General features: G+C 37.9%; 1 protein-coding gene and 1 long non-coding RNA gene across 2 annotated transcripts in view; one reads left to right on the forward strand and one right to left on the reverse strand.

Moving 5' to 3' along the window:
* plxnb1b (plexin b1b) overlaps positions 1–19277 on the forward strand; it is a 112255-nt gene that overhangs the window by 22655 nt on the left and 70323 nt on the right. The window contains exon 2 of the mRNA XM_026306651.1: positions 11014–11084. The gene's annotated coding sequence lies outside the window, so the exon portion shown is untranslated. The remainder of the gene's footprint in view (positions 1–11013; positions 11085–19277) is intronic.
* LOC113130219 (uncharacterized) lies at positions 961–6948 on the reverse strand. The gene is made up of 4 exons (XR_003295673.2): positions 6882–6948; positions 4195–4306; positions 4006–4089; positions 961–2465 (listed from the first exon to the last, which is right to left on the reverse strand). It is a non-coding gene; the product is annotated as an uncharacterized LOC113130219 (long non-coding RNA).

Below are 19277 nucleotides of genomic sequence, written 5' to 3' on the forward strand. Positions count from 1 at the left end.
ACAATACCTTGGAAAAAAGATTTTGCAATAATGTCTAAATTACATTGCACACACTTTATTGTTAGGTACTCTGCAACCTGTAATTACAGATTCTGAAGACGCCACTGGTGTTTTGCATTATTCTGGCTGATTAGACCTCTGCTCAGTTTGATAGTCTCCACATGTCCTCACAATCCTGTGAAGAGGTGTAATCATCCAGAATAAGTGAAATTACCTGTAGGAACCATGGATGTGTAAGGTGTTTTACAATGTCTTACATTTTACTTACAAATACTTACAAATGAATTTACAAATTCATGGTCATGGTTATTGTTTGCTAATTATCAACAGTAATCAGAAATGAAGAACTCTGGTACTGCCCTGTATACAAAAGTAACTTCATTTTGAATTTCTTACACTTAAACTTTTCCTAAAGACAGCTTGTGTCATGGGTGATACAATATCTATGGATTTGAAAGAATATGACCAGCTAACTTCTCCTTTGCAAGTTCTTCTTTCTTTGAAGCCCCTATAAAAATCATAAAAGTGACCTTTGCACTTGTCAAATGCTAAATTTATACTGAAATCCTAAATCCTAATTCTCTTACCCCCCTGGTGGTGAGTTTATGATTGCACAAAATCTAAATCCAAAACTAGTTTTTACTAAAACTCTTTGGCTCTTTTCTTTATCATGTATGAGAAATTATAGCAGATCCTTGAAACTGAAACATTTTTGCATCATCTTATATTTTATATTACTTCTTAATGTGTGAGGAAATGTGGGAAACTGGTGTGATGGGTTGAACCATGCATAAACTAATCTTCATCAAACTAATTTCTTGTTTTGGTCTCTCGCTTGCTTCTGATATATGTGATGATTGAATCACCTTGTTCAGACAGGTAGTCATACCAGTCAGTATAATAAATGTAAATATCAATATATATAATCTTCAAAAACTCATGTTGAATGAGCAGTACTTCAGACTGGAATGTTAGATTAAAAATGTTCCCTCTAAATCCCAGATGCCTGCTAGCTGTTTCTATATTTTATACCATACGGAGGATGTTATAGGGACTGACCCTGTTCTCTACAGACTCTTATTGATTAAACATGTTTATTCTGTGGCTTATTGATCATAGACAACAAGCTGATTACTATAACAACCCCATGGCCCATTGTCCTGCATAGTAGAAGGCAATCCAAATCTAGTGGCCTCATTTACATCTCATACGCTGTCTGTGGTGTATTTCATTTGTGAATGTTTGCTTTTTAATACTTTTCATTAAATTTGAATTAGAAATCATGATCTGCAAGAAGTAGAATTCTTAGTCTGTTTTACCGAGCTGCATTAATGAAACCAAAAAGAATTAATGCATTTGTTGGGTCATTAGCAAATTAACAGACATTTGAGTATTTACAGCAGCAGGACAATGCAGGTGGACTTGAGTCATACTAAACTACAGTGGTCATTTGACAGATCACAAATTCTCACCTTATTAACTGGCTGGTCTGGAGCTTTTAATCATGTTACACTATCCATCAGGAGATGGAGTTTGCCCAGTTGTTGTGGAAATGAAATGAAAAAAAAATTAGATTGACATTTAATTTTTGGCCTAAAAGTTGAGGTTTTGTAGTGTTTGGAAACAACTGTCCTGGAGCTTTTGATTGTTATATGATCTTTAATCACAAAACACAATAAAAGTGACTGTGTTTGTTTGTCTGTGGTGATTCTCAGTCTTCCAGGTCATGGTAGGTTGTCATCAGAATTAGAAATGTTGACATCTTTCAGGATGTGCTGATGGCAGTATTTCAGGGGTGCTGCTGTTGATTGAATGTTGTGGAAACGGCATGTTCATAATGTGATCTTCCTCCCATAAATTAAAAGAAATTAAAATTAAACAACCCTCTAGTGAGTTACGCCTCAGCCTGGCTCTGTTTCCAAATTGGACAAAACACAAGACAGTCACTTGTGTGCAGATTTTAACACAGGGACTGTTTCATGACTGCAGTTCAAAACTTGTTTTTTAGGTAAATTGAAAATAGAGAATTGGACAAAATGAAATATTTTTCCTTTACAAATTAAATGGATTTCATCTTTCAAAGGGCACTGACAGTGATTTGCACTGATTGTGTGGATAGCATCTGGCTTGTTGAACAAGGCTTTATGGGTTTGGCACAGTGACATTTGAAGATGTCTTGATTGCCCCTGGGCTCGTGCTGCATATCTGAGTTATTATCAAGCGTCACTTGAAAGTAAAAAAACAAGTTCACACTTAATCCTTGCTCAGGTTTGTATGATATTGTATGAACACAGCCTCTGGTACTGCAGTTGAAGATTTGTCAGCTATTGATTATTGAAGCATAAACTCATAATCAGCTGTTTGACTGTTAGTGGCCATGAAAGCACAAACTAACTGTCTATCTCTTACTGTGAGTTCAGCAAATGTGTAAATGTGCTTGGCAGGGACACACCAGGCTGCTGCAACTGCAAAGATGGAGAGAAACCATGAGGATGGAACAATGTAAGTTGACATTAGGGCCAGAGGGAGTGTGACCCTTTCCACTAATGGCTTTTTGTACAGGAGATTGGTGTTGAGCCTGCATTGTTACAGGATAATATCTCATCACATTTTGAAAAAAAAAAAGAAAAAAAAGTTATGGAATAAAAACTTGGATTTGGTTGAACTTTTTATGCAATGAAACGCTTCATTTCACAAAGATGCAAGTTTTCATTCCTGATAAATACAACATAATTGGTGCATTTCTGCTGTTTACCTCAAGGTTGGGATGACCGAAGGTAAAACAATTGTAAAACTCGGTATGTAATTTACAAGCCACTGTGTTGTGCTTCTGTTTCTAATAAGATTTAAAGACATAAATTTCACCCTCCATCAAGAATTCCTGGACTGTTTTTCATTGTCTCACTGATGCATGGAACAATAAAAACAGTACACTCCCATCGATGCAGCGCCATTCGTTTTTTTTTTTTTTTTCCAACCAGGGAAAAATGTCTATATGAATAAGATTAAGCGGGTTTCTTACCTGTCATGTAAATGAGAGCTGGTTTATGATGGGGTAGGGGATTAGAGAAAACTAACTTCCTGAGGTGGATTTTACTTGGAAAACACTAATTTCTTTGACATGAATATGCTTAACTGAGTTTCTCAGTGACATTTTATAAGTGTACATATGCTTGACAAAAATCTGTTGATAGGAAAAGTAGTTTCCAATTCGGATCGTACGCACTGTGAAAGGAGCTCCCCTTTGTCTGTCTGCCTGCCTGTCTTCTACTATTATCCAGTTCAAATCTATGAATGATGCTTCTAAAAATTTCTGGGGTGGAGGACAAATCTGATTTTTGATCTTTTGCATATAAATGGGTCCTCAGATTACCCATGGAACCTGATGTCTCTGAGCAACCAGGATACTTACACATGTGGACAAAATTGTTAGTACCCTTCAAAAACCCACAGTGGTCACTGAAATGGTCAAAACTGATAAAATAAAATTTACTGAAAATTAACTAATGAAAATCAGCCACTGATTTTGAATTGTGGTTGAATAGAAGCATTAAAAACAAACTAATGAAACTGGTGTGCACAAGGCTCCAGAATGCCTTGATAGTCTTGAGATTTCATTGTACCCTGCACAGATTCAAGACACTCTGTGCCAAATGCCTGCAAAGCAGCCCCAGAACATAACCAAGCCTCCTCCATGTTTCACAGTAGGTACAGTGTGCTTTCCTTTGTATGCTTCATTCTTGTGAACATATAGCTGATGTGACTTGCCATAGAGCTCCAGTTTTGTCTCATCTGTCCAAAGGAAATTCTCCCAGAAGCTTTGTGGCTTGTCAATATGTATTTTGGCAACTTGCAATTTCACTTTTTATGATTCACCCTCAGTCATCTTTCATTAAGACTACTTTGGGTCAAACAGCGACGGATGGTGCAATCTGACACTGATGTACCTTGACCTTGGAGTTCACCTCTAATATCTGTGGAGGTTGTTCAGGGAACTTTGGTTACCATTCATGTTATCCGTTTCTTCAATTTGTCATCAATTTTCCTCCTGTGGGCACATCCAGGGAGGTTGGCTACAGCCCCGTGGACCTTAAACATGTAAATAAAATGTACATCTTTAATTACAGGAACATCAAGCTGCTTGGAGGTGGTCTTATAGCCTTTAACATACTTGTCTATAATTTACTTTCTAACCTCCTGAGCTTTCTGTGGTCCATGTTCAGTGTGGTACACACCATGATACCAAACAGCACAGTGACTTTTCACCCTCGGCAGACTGATTACAAGTTCGAAGACACCTGTGATACTAATTACAGAATTACAGGACATACATTAGTTTAACATGTCCCCATGGTCAAATTATTTTCTTTTTTAGGGGTACCATCATTTTTGTCCAGGCCAGTTTCATTAGTTTTTTTTTTTTTTTTTTTTTTTTTTAAATGTTTCTGCTGAACCACAATTCAAAAGACATGTCTGATTTTCAGTAAATTTTTATTTATTATTACTTTTGTCAGTTTTAAGTTATTTCAGTGACTATTTGGGAGTTTTTTCTTTAATGGAAAGGTACTAGCAATTTTGCCCATGTGTGTAAGTACATGTAAAACCGCTGACTGTCTGACAGAACTGATGGGAAAGACCTGAAGATGGCAGTTCTGACACTTTTCATTCAGTCTGATAGTTTGGCAGAATCTTTGAGGAAGAATGGGAGAAAGCGCCAAAGGGTATTGAAGCGTTGAACTGAGTATGTGAAAGTGTTCAGTTTTGTCTAAAGATATGTTCTCAATTTGTCAATATGGATCTGCCATGAATAATGGTACATTATGGATTACTTAGTGTAGATTCAAAAATGTGGTTTTTAGTCATTTCAAAGTACATATACATTATGTTGTGCAAAAAGTTGAGTTGTCCCTCTATAGATGGCAGTGCCAGTCTGTCTCACTACTTTGGTCCAGATTGAAATCATTCAGCATGTGTCCACAGTGCCATTCCACAAGGGCTGGACTGACATACACTCATTATTCCCAGATGAAGATGCATTTGGACTTTGGTGATCTCCTGACATATCATTTAGTAACACCGTGACGGTTGACATTTGTCATTATGAATAAAATGTCAAGCACTTTACTCAAATTCTGGATGGATCATCATGACATTAGGGCATTCCTTTTCCTCCCTTGATTAACTGTAATTTTTACTTTTTTTAATATAGCATGATTGTCAAATCAAGTTTAAGTTGTCTAAAAAACTTGGTTATTGTAACTTATCAGCCTCAGTTTTATTATGAGCTGCTAGTGTGACAGAAGACTCCTAAGTAGTCTTTCCCATGCGTCCAAATGGTTATCTCTCCCTAGGTTTATGGGTTTTGGAAAGACTGCAACATTTAAGAGAAGTCATTCCCTTGGTACAAGAAATATGAACCAGGCAAACCAAGCTTAGAAGCACAGATAGTAAAAATATTTCCAAAGCTGTCATGTGTCTCAGTTCTGATTTTATTGTGTAGTTTTCCAACATATGCACAACAATTTTGGATGTCTAGCCCTGTTAGTATTTTTTGTGATGATGTCGGCTTGTTCCCAGATCTGAGCCATTACTTTGAGTGAATACAGTACATGGTTATTTTAACTGACATGATTATATAACAAAATAATAAATTATAATTATCTGTCAAGGGGGTAACAGATTTTAAACCTATATATGGCTTATGTTTTTGTTTTTTACAGACATGAATTATGAGTTAAATTCAATTTAAATACACAGGATTAAATTATAAAATTTGTTTATACCTGGGGAATGGGAGTGGGGGTGTGAGGGGTTAGTATTTTATAGGAATGTTTGACATGTAAAGAAAAAAAAATTTCACTACTGGAATGCAAGCATGAATCAGTCAGGATGAAGAGGAATGCATTAAGATTTAAAAAAGCGTTAGTAATTACATTAGGCAGATGACCCCCTTTGTGGTTTCCCCACTGAGTTTAAAAAAAAAAAAAAAAAAAATTTTGTCTACTTTGGGGGAATTGGCAGAAATTCCATGTGTGCCAAGTGATGTAAGATTCCAGTGATGGGTTTTATCGTTTTTAGATGCCTTTAGCATCGCATTGCAAATTACTGTCTGTAGAGACAGTATGCTGCTTGTCATGTACTATGTGACAATGCAGTTTGTTGCTAAAAAGCATTCATCCTGTCTCTTTAAGCTTTGGAAAGAGATGCCCAATCTGATCAGCAGGCTGATTTCTAGTCTTTGGATTCAGCAGCACATTTACCTTTGGCTCTCAGGGGCCACAACACCATGTGACTTTCAGTTCGACACCAGTGGTGCCTTCTCTGCCCTGTGATTTGTTGGTTTAACCTTTGTTCTGAGGTGGAATGACCAGATGTGGATTGAGGAATGCAGCAGTGTGCTGGCGTCAGCCCTGTGCCAAAAAGCCTAAGAGGGCTGGGCAGGAGTTGTATTTAGACCCTGTGTATACTTTCCAAAAAACAGAGGGGAAAAAACAGAAATTTCTGGTATTTAATTACAGAGCAGCAGCAGCCAAAGGCACATTGTCAATGGTAGTTTTAAGGCTTAACAACCTCAGGGATTGTGGCACTGTTGGTTTTGGTGATGCTTTGTCATTTCCTCATATGAAGAGCAGCATTTTTTGATGTATTTTTTTCATCACCACTGAACAAATAAAATTAAAAAAACATTTCGCTGCTATCATGTGTACCAACATTCGCAACAATTGCCAAGGCAAGGGTGAAAGCTCACACTAATTTTGGGACTTTATAATGCTTGGAAAGTCTGTTTTCTAATGAGAATTCTTTCTGCGATAGTTTGTTGCTTAATATGCTTCCTGCCATGCTGTGGCAATTAATATTTTTCTTTTCCATGTTAATCTGACCTGATTTGAGCTGAGTCTGGTCCCTCTTGCTGCTGTCAAAGGTCCTTGTGTATCTGGAGCAGTTAACGTTTCAGAGAATATCTGAGTCCAATGTCTCTCCTTACGGAGATTAAGGGGAGGGCTTTGGTTTGCCTGCTTTTTTGGCCAGTGACTTGTTGGTTTTGGCAAAAGTGACTTTGCAGTGTCACTAGTTTTGTCACTGTCCTATGGTCATATTGACACAAATATTTTACACTGCATGAAAAATTGCAGGGGGCTGTTTTAGTGGGAATGTTTTGTCATGTATTGGTAAAACAATGAAATATACTTTAGGAAGTCTAGTTGGAGGAGCTGAATTGTGCTTAAAAGAAGCAAAACAACAATGCAGTAGTTTGTAATACCCACAGACAGTGTTCCACATCTGTGGAAAGTTATTGGATAGCAAGGGTTTTATCTTTTTGTGGTAATCTTGAGGTAAACAGCAGAAATACAGCTCCTATTCCAAAATAATCCACTTGGAATGTGTGCTTGCATGTATGTCATTGGTTCAGTGCAGATGATGTGATGTTGCCTTGTAGAGAAAGTTGAACCAGATAAAAATGTTTTTACACACTATTCACACACCTCCCCCCATTCAGAAGAATGAGAAGAGCAGTGTATATTTTCCCAGAGTGAAGTCTGTTTGAATGCAGCCTAACAATGGGAAGCCTGGTTGAAATTGGCACAATCCTCTTTCAAGACCACAAAGGGACCATTATGGCTTATTGTATCCAGGTTCAAGTTGCACCCTTAACACAAGAGAATGCACCTAGGTGCTGTTGAGTTCTCTTATATAAGGTGTTTTCTTTTGGTTTGTGTCACAAAGGTTATTAGCTAAGAAACATGAATTCACTACTCCTATTTTCAGGAAAACAAGTTTTTTCATGAAAATTCTCAAAGCAAAGACTCTTTGATCGGTTATCTGCAGCGTATTTGATCAACTTGATGAACCAATGTGTGAAACAGGTCAACTTAATTCCTTGAATAGTAAATGCACAGAGGATGAACATCTTTCAATCAAACATTGTAATCCTTACTGTTCCTATGAAGCTATGAATAATGAATGTCCCTGCAGGAACTTTTAAGTTGTCCAGCTTCATACCTGCTGTGGTATTCATATGACACATTTTGATTCGGAGGTGCATGATTTGATTCAAAAATAATGCATCAAAAATAATGCATCAATGCAATAATTTTGGCTCAGATTGTTGTTATTAAAACTGCTTATAGTGCCAGTTATTGTCTATGACCAGACGAATGACTGTAAGTTGAATGGTACTGTTGCTAAATGTGCTGTTAATGCCCACACTGCCTTCTTAAATGAGCAAATTGCATTATTGCATCTTTTGGACAACGCACATGTAATCAAAAGTGAAAAATAATGAAAAATATGGAAAATAATCTCATCATGGTCATTTTTTTCATATCCGTCATTATCAATATATATGGTGATATAAACCAAAGCACTGCTGTAGAAAGTGTCACTGTTGTTTTAGGGACCACCAACACTTGCTTGGATTTGGGACTGTAAAGTCTTGCGTTTTATGTGCTCTAGATGATGGCACTGCTTCAAGTGGTAAAAAAGGTTAGTGGTATCTTCTGTTTTTATTGGAACATTAATATATTCTTGTCAAATATACACCTGTGATTTGCAGTGCATGCCATTCTGCTTCCTGTCGGACTTTAAATATCCGAAATATCTCCACACTACTAAAGTCCTCAGACCCTTGCTCTCAACAATGCTCTCATCTTTTGAGCCCAGAGCTTTGTCTGTTTGGGTGTTTTCATCGTTAACTCTGACAGTCAAATTGTCGTCCACATTTTCTGTTCTGTTCATCCATCCATCCATCCATTTTCTATACCCGCTTTTCCTGGCTCAGGGTCACGGGGATCTGCTGGAGCCTATCCCAGCTCTCTCTTGGGTGGAAGGCAGGGGTACACCCTGGACAGGTCCTGTTCTGTTCAACTTCTCTTTAATCAGGCACCACTCCTGATGTACTGGCTTACAACAAAAAATGGCTTACAGCAGCCCAAGCATTAGCATGTGAGCTGCTGCTGGCTGCTCATCCATGCTCTGTGCGTCAACCTAACTGACATGCTCAAACTCTCTTCCAGCTATGATTGGTTCAGCAGCACTATTTTCATTATTATTGGCTGTTCGTGCTTTCTGTCAAAATAATGCTGGAATGAGTTGTTATATCGCAAGTGAAGTGTAACCATAAACACGTGCTAAACTTGTGCCTCTGCTGCTCAGTCTTATGTTTGCGCTGCCTGATTGGCTGGAGGAGCTGTCCATACTCAGTAAAAAAATTTTAGCACTGATATTAACTCCAATCTTATCGCAATGCCATATAAAATTCAATATTTGACACGGCCCTAATTTAACCATGTCATACTGTTGAATTTATAATACACTTACCAGACACTCCTTCTCAGAGAAAACCTAAAGCCTCAGTCATAGTTTTTGGTTTATTAAATTACATTTTCATTTCCAGTGATCTCCAAACTATCCCTTGCCTTTTGATTACCATTAAGTATGTGTTGTGAAAGTGTTGGCTCAAGGCCATGTTTTATTTAGTTCCTGACTTGCTGGCTTGTGCAGCCAGTTGTCTAACTTTTAAAAGATGACTTGTGTGCTGGCTCTTCACTTGTTTGATAATGTCTTTGTCATTGTACTAAATAATAGTTTCCTTCTATGAGGAGCAGAGGCCCTTACTTGTGTAGAATGAATTAAGAAGACAATGTCAGGTGTTATTAATAACCTTTCATCTGCCAGCTCCTGCTATCATCATCTATCTCCACATTATGGTTTGTCAAAGACCATTTATAGTATACTTCAGGATGTCAAGATATACAGTCTGCTCAGTACTTTCAAAAGGCTTGTCTTTCTTCAGGTTTGGGCAAATTCTCTAGAGAACCATGAAACAATTTTAAATGGCAAGAAAAGGGCAATAGACTTCTAGTAGTAGAAGAGATTTCTCTATTTGCTCTTATGTTTTCTGCAAAGAAGTACAGATAGCCACAGGAATAGTACATTTATTTATTTTTCTCATAATCATTATAAAGGTGATTTTATACATGGCTGATGGCCATCAAATTAGACAGATGCATTTAGGGGGTGACCACTCAAGGTTTTAAACTATTTCCTTCAATCATCTGAATTGCACAAATGGCTCATGAGATTGGAGTTTCCTCCTCCTGTGGTGTCAAGTTTACTTCCCCTAAACTGCATCCAACCACATTCAGCAGCTATTTAAAGTGTCAGTGGTTGCTCTCAATTACTCCCTACACCAAACCAGAAGCTTAAGCCATGCGAACCGAGGCCTACCGACTGTGACTTATATCTGTTTGTTTTTATATTTCCGTTTTCTTGGCCAGCCTTCCTCCCTTGTGCTTTTACTGTTTTTGCCTTCTTCAAGGATAACTGTGTTTTTCTCCAGTTGACCTTGGTTACATAAACTAAGGCCTAATCCCCCTTCCTTGCTTCTTCTCCCCGAGTCCTCATGCTCTGTATAACCATTACTCTGCCAGGTTTCTGGCCTCTGGGTGCTCCCACAAAGCCCACTGTTTTGATTACATTGTGAAATTGGAGCCAGGACTATTTATTCCCAGGCTGGGGTTGTATGGAGGACCTGGCTGGAGGATAATCCACTGAGGGGGAAGCCAGGAAGTTGATGTGGTAAAATCAAGCGGATGGTGTTGGTTGGTGAACTGTTAGTCTTCTCATAACCGCTCTCTGTGGATCTAGCGTTCAGCCAGCTGTTACAAATAAGCAGCCAGGGTCGCATCCCACTGTCAGCACATTTCTGCACATAATCCAAAACCTATCTTTCAGTTTTGACCATTAGGGTGGCAGATTGGATAGTGGTTTGACGCACCATCCAACTGTCATTCAGTTAGAGTACAGAGGTTTAGGCCTTTTTTTGGGAAGTATACCTCTTGCTGCTGTGTCACTGATACTGACTTTGTAGAGGAGAATTTTAACTTAATTCATTCTACTGGCCAAATGGTTCCTTAAACATTTCTGGTGAACTTTATGCCGTGCTTTGGATTTATAGGAGAGACAGATGTACAGTGCATTCTGCAAACTTTCTAAGTGCTTGTCTTCTTTCAGATTTGGACAAATCCTCATGGAAACCATGACAGAGTTGGAGATGGCACAAACAGAGCAGTAGACTTCCACTGGTAGGAGACTTAAATTCTCTCTGTTAATGTTTTTGTGAACATCGTCAAACTATTTTTGTTCTCTTATAATCAATATAGAGATACTTTTCTTTTCAATGAGCTATACCAAAATATTCAGACGTCCAGGAGTTCATCAACCAAATTTATTTTTTTCGTGCAAGCATCTGAATTACCCTAATGGCTCATTAGATTTAAGTTTACTCCTTCCCTCCCTGTTTGTCTTTACTTAAAGTTTATGAACAAATTGTCTTGAAAGTCCTCCTGACCTACTGAAAAGCAGTCTACATTTGACATTTTATTCATTGGCGTCTAGCAAGCATGGCTACTATCTCAGGATAAACATTATTTTAGTAAATAGCTTTATTATAGATGACTGACTCTCACATGCACTTTTTTTTTTATTAAAGTGTACTGATTCTCATACAAATATGTCATGAGTCTCTAAGCCCATCATCTAGATGGATTAGTACAGGAGCAGATACAGCTGTTTCTTAGACAACTTAAGAAACGGTAAGAGTACAATTTCATAAGTTGTGGAGAACAATACAATTGTGTGCTGGTATGTGAAAATCTGAAACAGCGATGTGCAGTTAGTGCCTTGTGTTACTAGCAGTAACACTGAATATGCTCCCAGTAAATTCTACACAATGAGGTTTAAATTGAAAAAGAACACTGGATTTAGAGCACAACTCTGTATGACCAAATATACTAAATTTAGGTAGGTATCGGACTTGGTGGTAGGGGAGAAAAATATGATGATCCAGTTCATCTGAGTGTATTGGTGTCTTATGGATAAAACAAAAAAACCCACAAAAAAAATTAAAAAACTATAAAGGCATCGGCATATTTAGTTACTAGTCTTCTGAGAGGCTGTTTCTGAGTCACCTAATGTCTACATTATGTCCATGTCTTATATCATGGCTGTTGCTTTCCTCGTTAGAGTAATACCAGTTCACTGTTGTGTAAAAAAATTGCAACACACACACACTAACATCAGCTGGAGAGGTGGTGTCAAATTTGTGCTAGTTTGATACTGACACTGTACTGGTTTCTTACTCAGAAGTTTTAAGTAAGATGTGTGAACATCACTACTGACACCCAACCTTTTCTGCTCATCATTAACATATTTTAATACACAAACACATTGTTCTATTTCACATGCCATCATTTACGTCACATAACTGCAGTAAACTTCTGAAATTCTGAAAATGGTACACGAAATGTACTTAGAGAACACTTCAAAATTTAAAAAGCAAGATTTACATCAGGATAGATCTAATAAGATGAAGAAGGCAAAAAACAAAAATAATAATTAGTTCAGGCTGATGTTGGAGTATTAATTAAACTCTACACCACAGGTGTCTCTGGGTGGACTCAGTGGTATTTCTTTGGTCATCTGGCTTTTGAGATGGAAACCTATGCAGCTGCTTTCTAGTTTAATTCTTTAAAAATCACTCCTACCTTTTTCTTTGTTTTTTTTTTTTTTTTTTTTTTTTTTTCCATGTTTGCACCACAAGTTCCCCCATCAACCCACTGCAGCAATTGCGTTCAGCAATTCACTATACCAAGTCCATCCACCAGCACACAGTCTGTATGTTTTGCCAGTTTCTGCCCTGTACTGATCTCTGCTTGGTAGGATAGGGGGTGGGTGGGGGGTTTAGTGTGTTTTTAAGCGTATCAGACATCTTAACTAACATTATGGGGGTTGATAATGAATCTGGAGTGATACCAAATAAACCTGCTTAAAAGAGCCCATACTGTGAGAACAGACAGTGGAAGTCAACGGCGCCATCTGAGGACTCTGCATGACTGCTGATCCACAGCTGCAGATATACTGCCTTGGTTGTTTGGCTGGGAAAATAAGTTTGTCACTACCTGTTTATTCTGTTAGGTACAGTAGAGATACTTCTGTTAGTCACTTGGTCATTTGCGAAGGTACCTTGCTTCAGTGAATTAAGGTTGCACTGTTTTGTCTGCACATAATCTAAAACAGGTATCATCTAGAAAACAGATAAGTATGCAACAGCTATCAGCTCCCCCATGAGCTGTGTCTACTCCAAAAGAAAAAGATGAAATAAACTGGAAATGTATCTCAGACTGATTGGGAATTATGCTGCCAGCAAATAACAATGATACCGATAACTCCTGTGTCATTGTGAGAGTTGGGATACATCTTTCTAAAATTATTTTTTTTTTTTTATTTACAGTAGGGGTTTTGGCTTGTGGGATGGAGCATGATTGAAGTGATTTAGTTTTTCATCCGTCTGTCTGCATTTCACTTTTTCTACCATCTGCTGTTGTCAGGCTGTTAAAATTGTAGACCAGAAAGTGTGGCAGTAGTTGGCAATTTTCTCTGCAATTGCCCCTTTTTTGAAAATATGAAAAGGTCCTATTTACCCATCTAAGTTATAGTTAAATTCTGCATTAAGTACCATTTTAAATAATCTAAAAAGAGTGGTAAACACATATTAATGGACAAACCTACCTCACTTTTACACTTGGAGAGCGGTAATGCTACTGCTCATTGCAGGTCAGTCCTTTGATGAATGAATGCTGCTTCTAAGATTCTATTAACAATATATAGGGTGTGGTATGGCAAATTCAAAATCCTCTCTAGTCACATGCCAGGGTGGTGCTGCTGACCCAGGACATTTCCCACTTAAACACACTACAGCACTAGACCTAGTTTGAGACTGAAAAGCAACTCACTGCAGACCCGTTCCACCCTTTCCTCTTTCTTCTCTCTTACACTTGGCCCTGCCCTTTACCTAAATCGTCATCCTGTTCATTGTGCCAGGTAATGCAGGAATCAAGAGCTTGCTGAACAATGTCAGTCAGCCATTGTTGCACCTACCAAGATCTAATGCTAGCTTGAAGTCTCAGTGCAAAGGAATATCTCTGTATTGCTACCAGACCAGTGAGTCAGGATTTTGAGAGCATCTCTCCATATTAAATTGTCTTGAGGCATATTTCAACAAAAATTATGAAAGAGTTGCATCCTATGGGCTTAAGTAATTGTGGTTAAGTGTGATAAATGATAGTTTGAGAGCAGAATAGGTTGACGTCTGCCTTTGCATGGGTTTGACGAGAAGAATTGAGTATTGTCTCAAACAGATAAGATGCCTCTAAGATCTATCCATAGGCGACCACAAGGGATGTAATGATGTTTTTTATTTGTTTAAATCCATCAGTAGTGCATCCATTATCACTTAGTGTGTGTGTTGTTGTGCTCATGCCTTTAAGATGTGGTCATCTAAGTGAGTGGCTGCTAATTATAAATCTGCTTCCCAAAGGACTCTAAACCACTGGCAAGTCATTTGTTTCTTAGGATTACATGTTCCTGGTAACAAAGATGATGCTACCTTTAATAAGAGCAAGGTCAGGCTCCAGCTTGTCAGCCACACAATACAAGAGCAGGTATCTTGTAAAAGATATTCACTGAGCTCTGAATTTTGTCAGCCCTCACCTGGAACCTTCTTAGTGTTCTTGTTTTTTCCTTTCAAAGATAAGCCCCCAAACTGTGTATTTTGGTATTTTCTTCATTTTCTATGTATATGAATGTATTAAACTAATGTAATGCCAAGCACAGTCAAAATCTCTTATCTCCATACCCTTAGCAAGACAAGGTGACTTTTGTGGACTGAGGCAGTTGGAACACTTGCAGCAAACAGAACAGTATAATCAAATCATGTCATTTCTTGTCTTTTTATTTATTTATTTATTTTTACTTGTTTTAAAGCATTGTCGTCACAGAGAAATGAAGAGTAGGGGCCACTCACTCACATTTAGTTTACTGATTGTGTCCTCTTTTTAAGTCAATGTCACCCACATTCATCTTAGGCTTTGAGTGCAAAATGTCCTCCACCTACTCATCTAAGGATATTACACGCAGGTAGGGATGAGTTCTTTCACTGGTTGGTATATTGCTTTTGATGTTGGAATCCTATGAAGGGGGTTGTAAAAAGGTGAAAAAAGTGGGTCATCCAAGATTCTTTTCCATATTGTGTCTGGGTTTCAGGGCAATATGCTCAAACAAAGATGAATACGTTTGGAGTGGAAGAACTTTAACGACCTGTCATTTGTTGATATCTTAAACAATATCTCCTTAAATATAATTTTTACTTTAACCTTTGTGATCCACTATCCAAATTTGTGGATTGCAAATTTGTCCAACCCCCTTAAACAAAACGAAGAGAACAAAAACGTGGTGTGAAAATGTGACAAGTGTGTGTGTGTATGTAATGTATATATGAAAGAGTGTGTGTATGTGTGTGTGTATATATATGTATATGTATGTGTATATGTATATGTATGTATATGTATATGTATATGTATATATATATATATATATATATATATATATATATTTGGGCTGTCAATATTAACGTGTCAATAATGTGTTAACGCAAACTCATTTTGACGGCACTAATTTTATTAACGCAGCGTGCATTTCCTGTTTGACCTGTGGCCTTGCTCGTGGTAGGAGAAATCAAAAATGCAACCATAGACAGACAGTAAAGAGTGCAGCAGCAAACAGAAATGGAGAAAGAAAAAGTTCTTCTGAACGGTAAATTCATTTACTAAACGATGTCTACATATACTTAGCAACACCTGCCACATCCATACCTTGTGAAAGATTGTTTTCACTGTCAGGTTATGTTGTTGGCAGAAAAAGCGAGCTGCCCTGTCATCTGAAAACGAAAACACGCTTGTCTGTTAGAGCAGCTGGCTCAGTGCAAATCAAGAAATAATGAGAACTTGTGTTTTTTCTATGTTCTTTTTTTTCCCCATGTGTTTAATAGACATGAACAAGTTCTTTGAAAAACATCTACTGTCTTTGAAACATGTCCATTGTATTTATGCTGTATGTTTAGGGTAGTTTCACTAATAATCAACATACATTTACATAAAGCATCCATCTTTGCCCATGCCCATGTTGATTTGAGTATTAAAAACTTGAAAAGTATTAATTTAAGGTACATTTAGAACAGATAAAAATGTGTGATTAATCACAAGTTAACTCGACAATCATGCGATTAAATATTTTAATTGATTGACAGCCCTATGCCTTTTTTTCACTTTATCACTTTATTTTTCCCTAATGGTACATACAGTGGGTACGGAAAGTATTCAGACCTTTTTAAATTTTTCACTCTTTGTGTCATTGCAGCTATTTGCCAAAATCAAAAAAGTTAATTTTATTTCTCATTAATGTACACTCAGCACCCCATCTTGACAGAAAAAACCAGAAATGTAGAAATTTTTGCAAATTAAGGTCACAGGGATCTGCTGGAGCCTATCCTAGCTCTCTTTGGGTGAAAGACAGGGGTACACCCTGGACAGGTCACCGATCCATCGCAGTGCCACATAGAGACAAACAACCACACACTCAAAACATGCAATCTCCACACAGAAAGGTCCCTGACAGGTATGCGAACCCGGGCCCTTCTTGCTCTGACAGTGCTAACCACTAAGCTGCCATGCTGCCCTCAATCAATTCATAAAAAGTTAAAAAGTAAAACACTAAAGACAACATACCAAATACCAAATTACAGGAAAACTGCACCTGGAACTGCTCAATAAACTTTGCAGAGTCTCTGCTTTTTGCTATTCAAATGTAATAAAATGAGCTAATATTCTAATTGCTGCTGTGCTGTGGTTTTGTTATTTGGTTTTGATTATTTGCTTATTCGTTGCAGAGCCTTTGGCTTAGCAACAGTGTGAAATTGCTTTCCAAAGCAATAAAAAAATTTACTATGCAAAAATGGTTTTATCCAAAAGATGTGTTGTCTCTTTTTTTAGTTAAGATAGATGGGTTGTCTCCAAAGGTTGTGGTGATGTCTTTTTTCAAACATTTCTTTACCATGAGTGTTTTATTTTCCCATCCTCCACCTTGCCTGCACCTTTACCTTCTCTCATTTAACCTGCTGTCCACTGCCTCTTTTCTTTCCCTCTATCTAAGACATACTAAATTCATAGACAATGAGAAAAAGCAAATATGCAGAGAGAAAAAGCTAAATTAGACGGGGAGAGATAAAAGAGAGACAAATAGAAGCACTACAGGGAAGGGTCACTCCGGGGAAAAGATGGAGAGGTGTCGGGGTAGAGCGATGAGATGTACAGAGTAGATTAAAGGAGACAATGGATAAATTAGGGTTGGAGGCCAGATGGCACCCAGAGGTGCAGTTAAACATACAAGTGTAATCAATAAGGTACAATTGTCCTGAGGGAGTGGGCCTGACCCACTGACACACACACACTATTACACCCTCACATAACCTCAGGGGATAAAAGGACAGTGCATGCGTTCTGGACCCTTCCCCCCACTACAGTACATACACATTTATACAGACACTATCAGACTATGTTCACCCAATACCCTTCTCATTCATTGGTATTGGTAAAGAATTGGTAAGGCATGTCACACAAAGGGCATACAATCTGGCAAATTAAACATCCAATACATTCCAGGTGGATTACATTGTAATGTAATCTTGCTGTTTAACTCAAGATTATCATGGTCCAACATACTATGCCCCTGACTGTTCAGAGTAAAATTGCCACATTTAAAAAGAGAATTACAATGACTATCTCACCTCTGCACAGCTGAGCAGTTGTGGTTTTAAGTCAGATCACTGGTTTGGAAAGCTGTTGACACATCCTGGCTGATATTTCTGATGCTAACTTACATCCAGTTTAGAAAATGTAGAAATCTCACTTCAAAGTGCCAGGACAGCAAAGTAGGGCTCTTGTCTTATGACAGTAGAGTTAATTTCCATCAAGGAGATTAAATGTCTTAACCCAGTTTTGTGTTGATGTTGTCTAGAGTAATTTTTTTTTTTTAAAGTTCATTCAATCCCAATTCTACAAGACCACTGGAGCTATCAAACATGTTCCAACTTGAATATCCCAGACAAGATTGGTGAGTCATATTAACCTTCAGGGGTCGATGAACGCACCGCCATGTTTTGTGGCATCTTCTCCTAATAATACTGAAACAAACTTAAATTACTCTGTTTTGATCGTACAAACGGTTTCTCCTGTCTCACCTCATTATAGCTAATATGATCCCACCTTGCATTGAGTGCACTGTTCAAATGGAAATAATCTGAGGTGAGCCAGGTGATTATGTGCAGGCCCCCGAGAAATGGCATAAAAGGTCAAACTTCATCATAGAATTTACTTACTTATTCTGCGCGTTTGGATGATGGCATGCTACGTGGGTGAAGAAGCATTTTGGATGGTTCTGGACAGCGACACAGATTTTACATTGTCCTCAGAAGAAAAATGGAACTCAGATGACGATTGTTTGCATTTGCATTGCATTGCATTACATTGTAGTAATTCTCTGACTGAAAGGCTCATTATGCAGCTCATAATGTCTTATGTGAATTACATGATTATTCATGATCCAGCACACCTTGTCGCATATTCCCTTTCTACTAAATAACTGTCTTCAAAGATTTAAATCAGTGTATTGTTTTCTGTTAATGAGTGAACAAGATGATTTTCACATCATCTTGAAGCAAACACTCTAAGCTACAAGATCCAGTTCAATGGTCTTGTGAACCAATGTTCTGTGTGTGTTTTATGGTCTTATTTCAGTGACTTAAAAAGTTTTTCACTACCCATGCATAAATGCTGTTTTCTCAAAAACACAATCATAGTATAATATAAACATGCTGCTCACATATTTTTGTAGCCCAGTTTGTGCTGATTACAGTGTTGTTACACTTTAGCCATTAATATGTTTAAAAGCAACTGAAAAAAGCACAAATGTCAGGGCATGTCAAAACTTGTCCAGGGCCCCAAAACACCCTTAGACCCCAGAGGGTTCAAGAGAGGTTGACCCTTACACAGCAGGAGGGGTGCTGAAGTTCCAAAATGACCTTTTTACAGTTTTTGACGAGTTTCTTGAAACAGAACAGTATGGCCATGGCTCATAAAAAATGAGCAAATCAGTTTGACTTTGGACTGGCTCTTCCTAAGTTGAAAAGCTTTAATTGTAGTTGGAACTCACAGAACAGGCCCAACCACAGAGGATACACTGCTTCAGAAGAATTAATGAAGACATTTGGGAATTGGAGCAGTGCTGTGATGAGACTGTGCAGTTGTGGTAACATGGTGATTAGATTTTTTTGTATGTTTGTGTGTGTCTGTTAGTGTGTAACTGCTGGTCTTTCACTTACTTCC

Source organism: Mastacembelus armatus, chromosome 5 (genome assembly GCF_900324485.2).
Source record: "Mastacembelus armatus chromosome 5, fMasArm1.2, whole genome shotgun sequence".
Classification (NCBI taxonomy): Eukaryota; Metazoa; Chordata; class Actinopteri; order Synbranchiformes; family Mastacembelidae; genus Mastacembelus; species Mastacembelus armatus.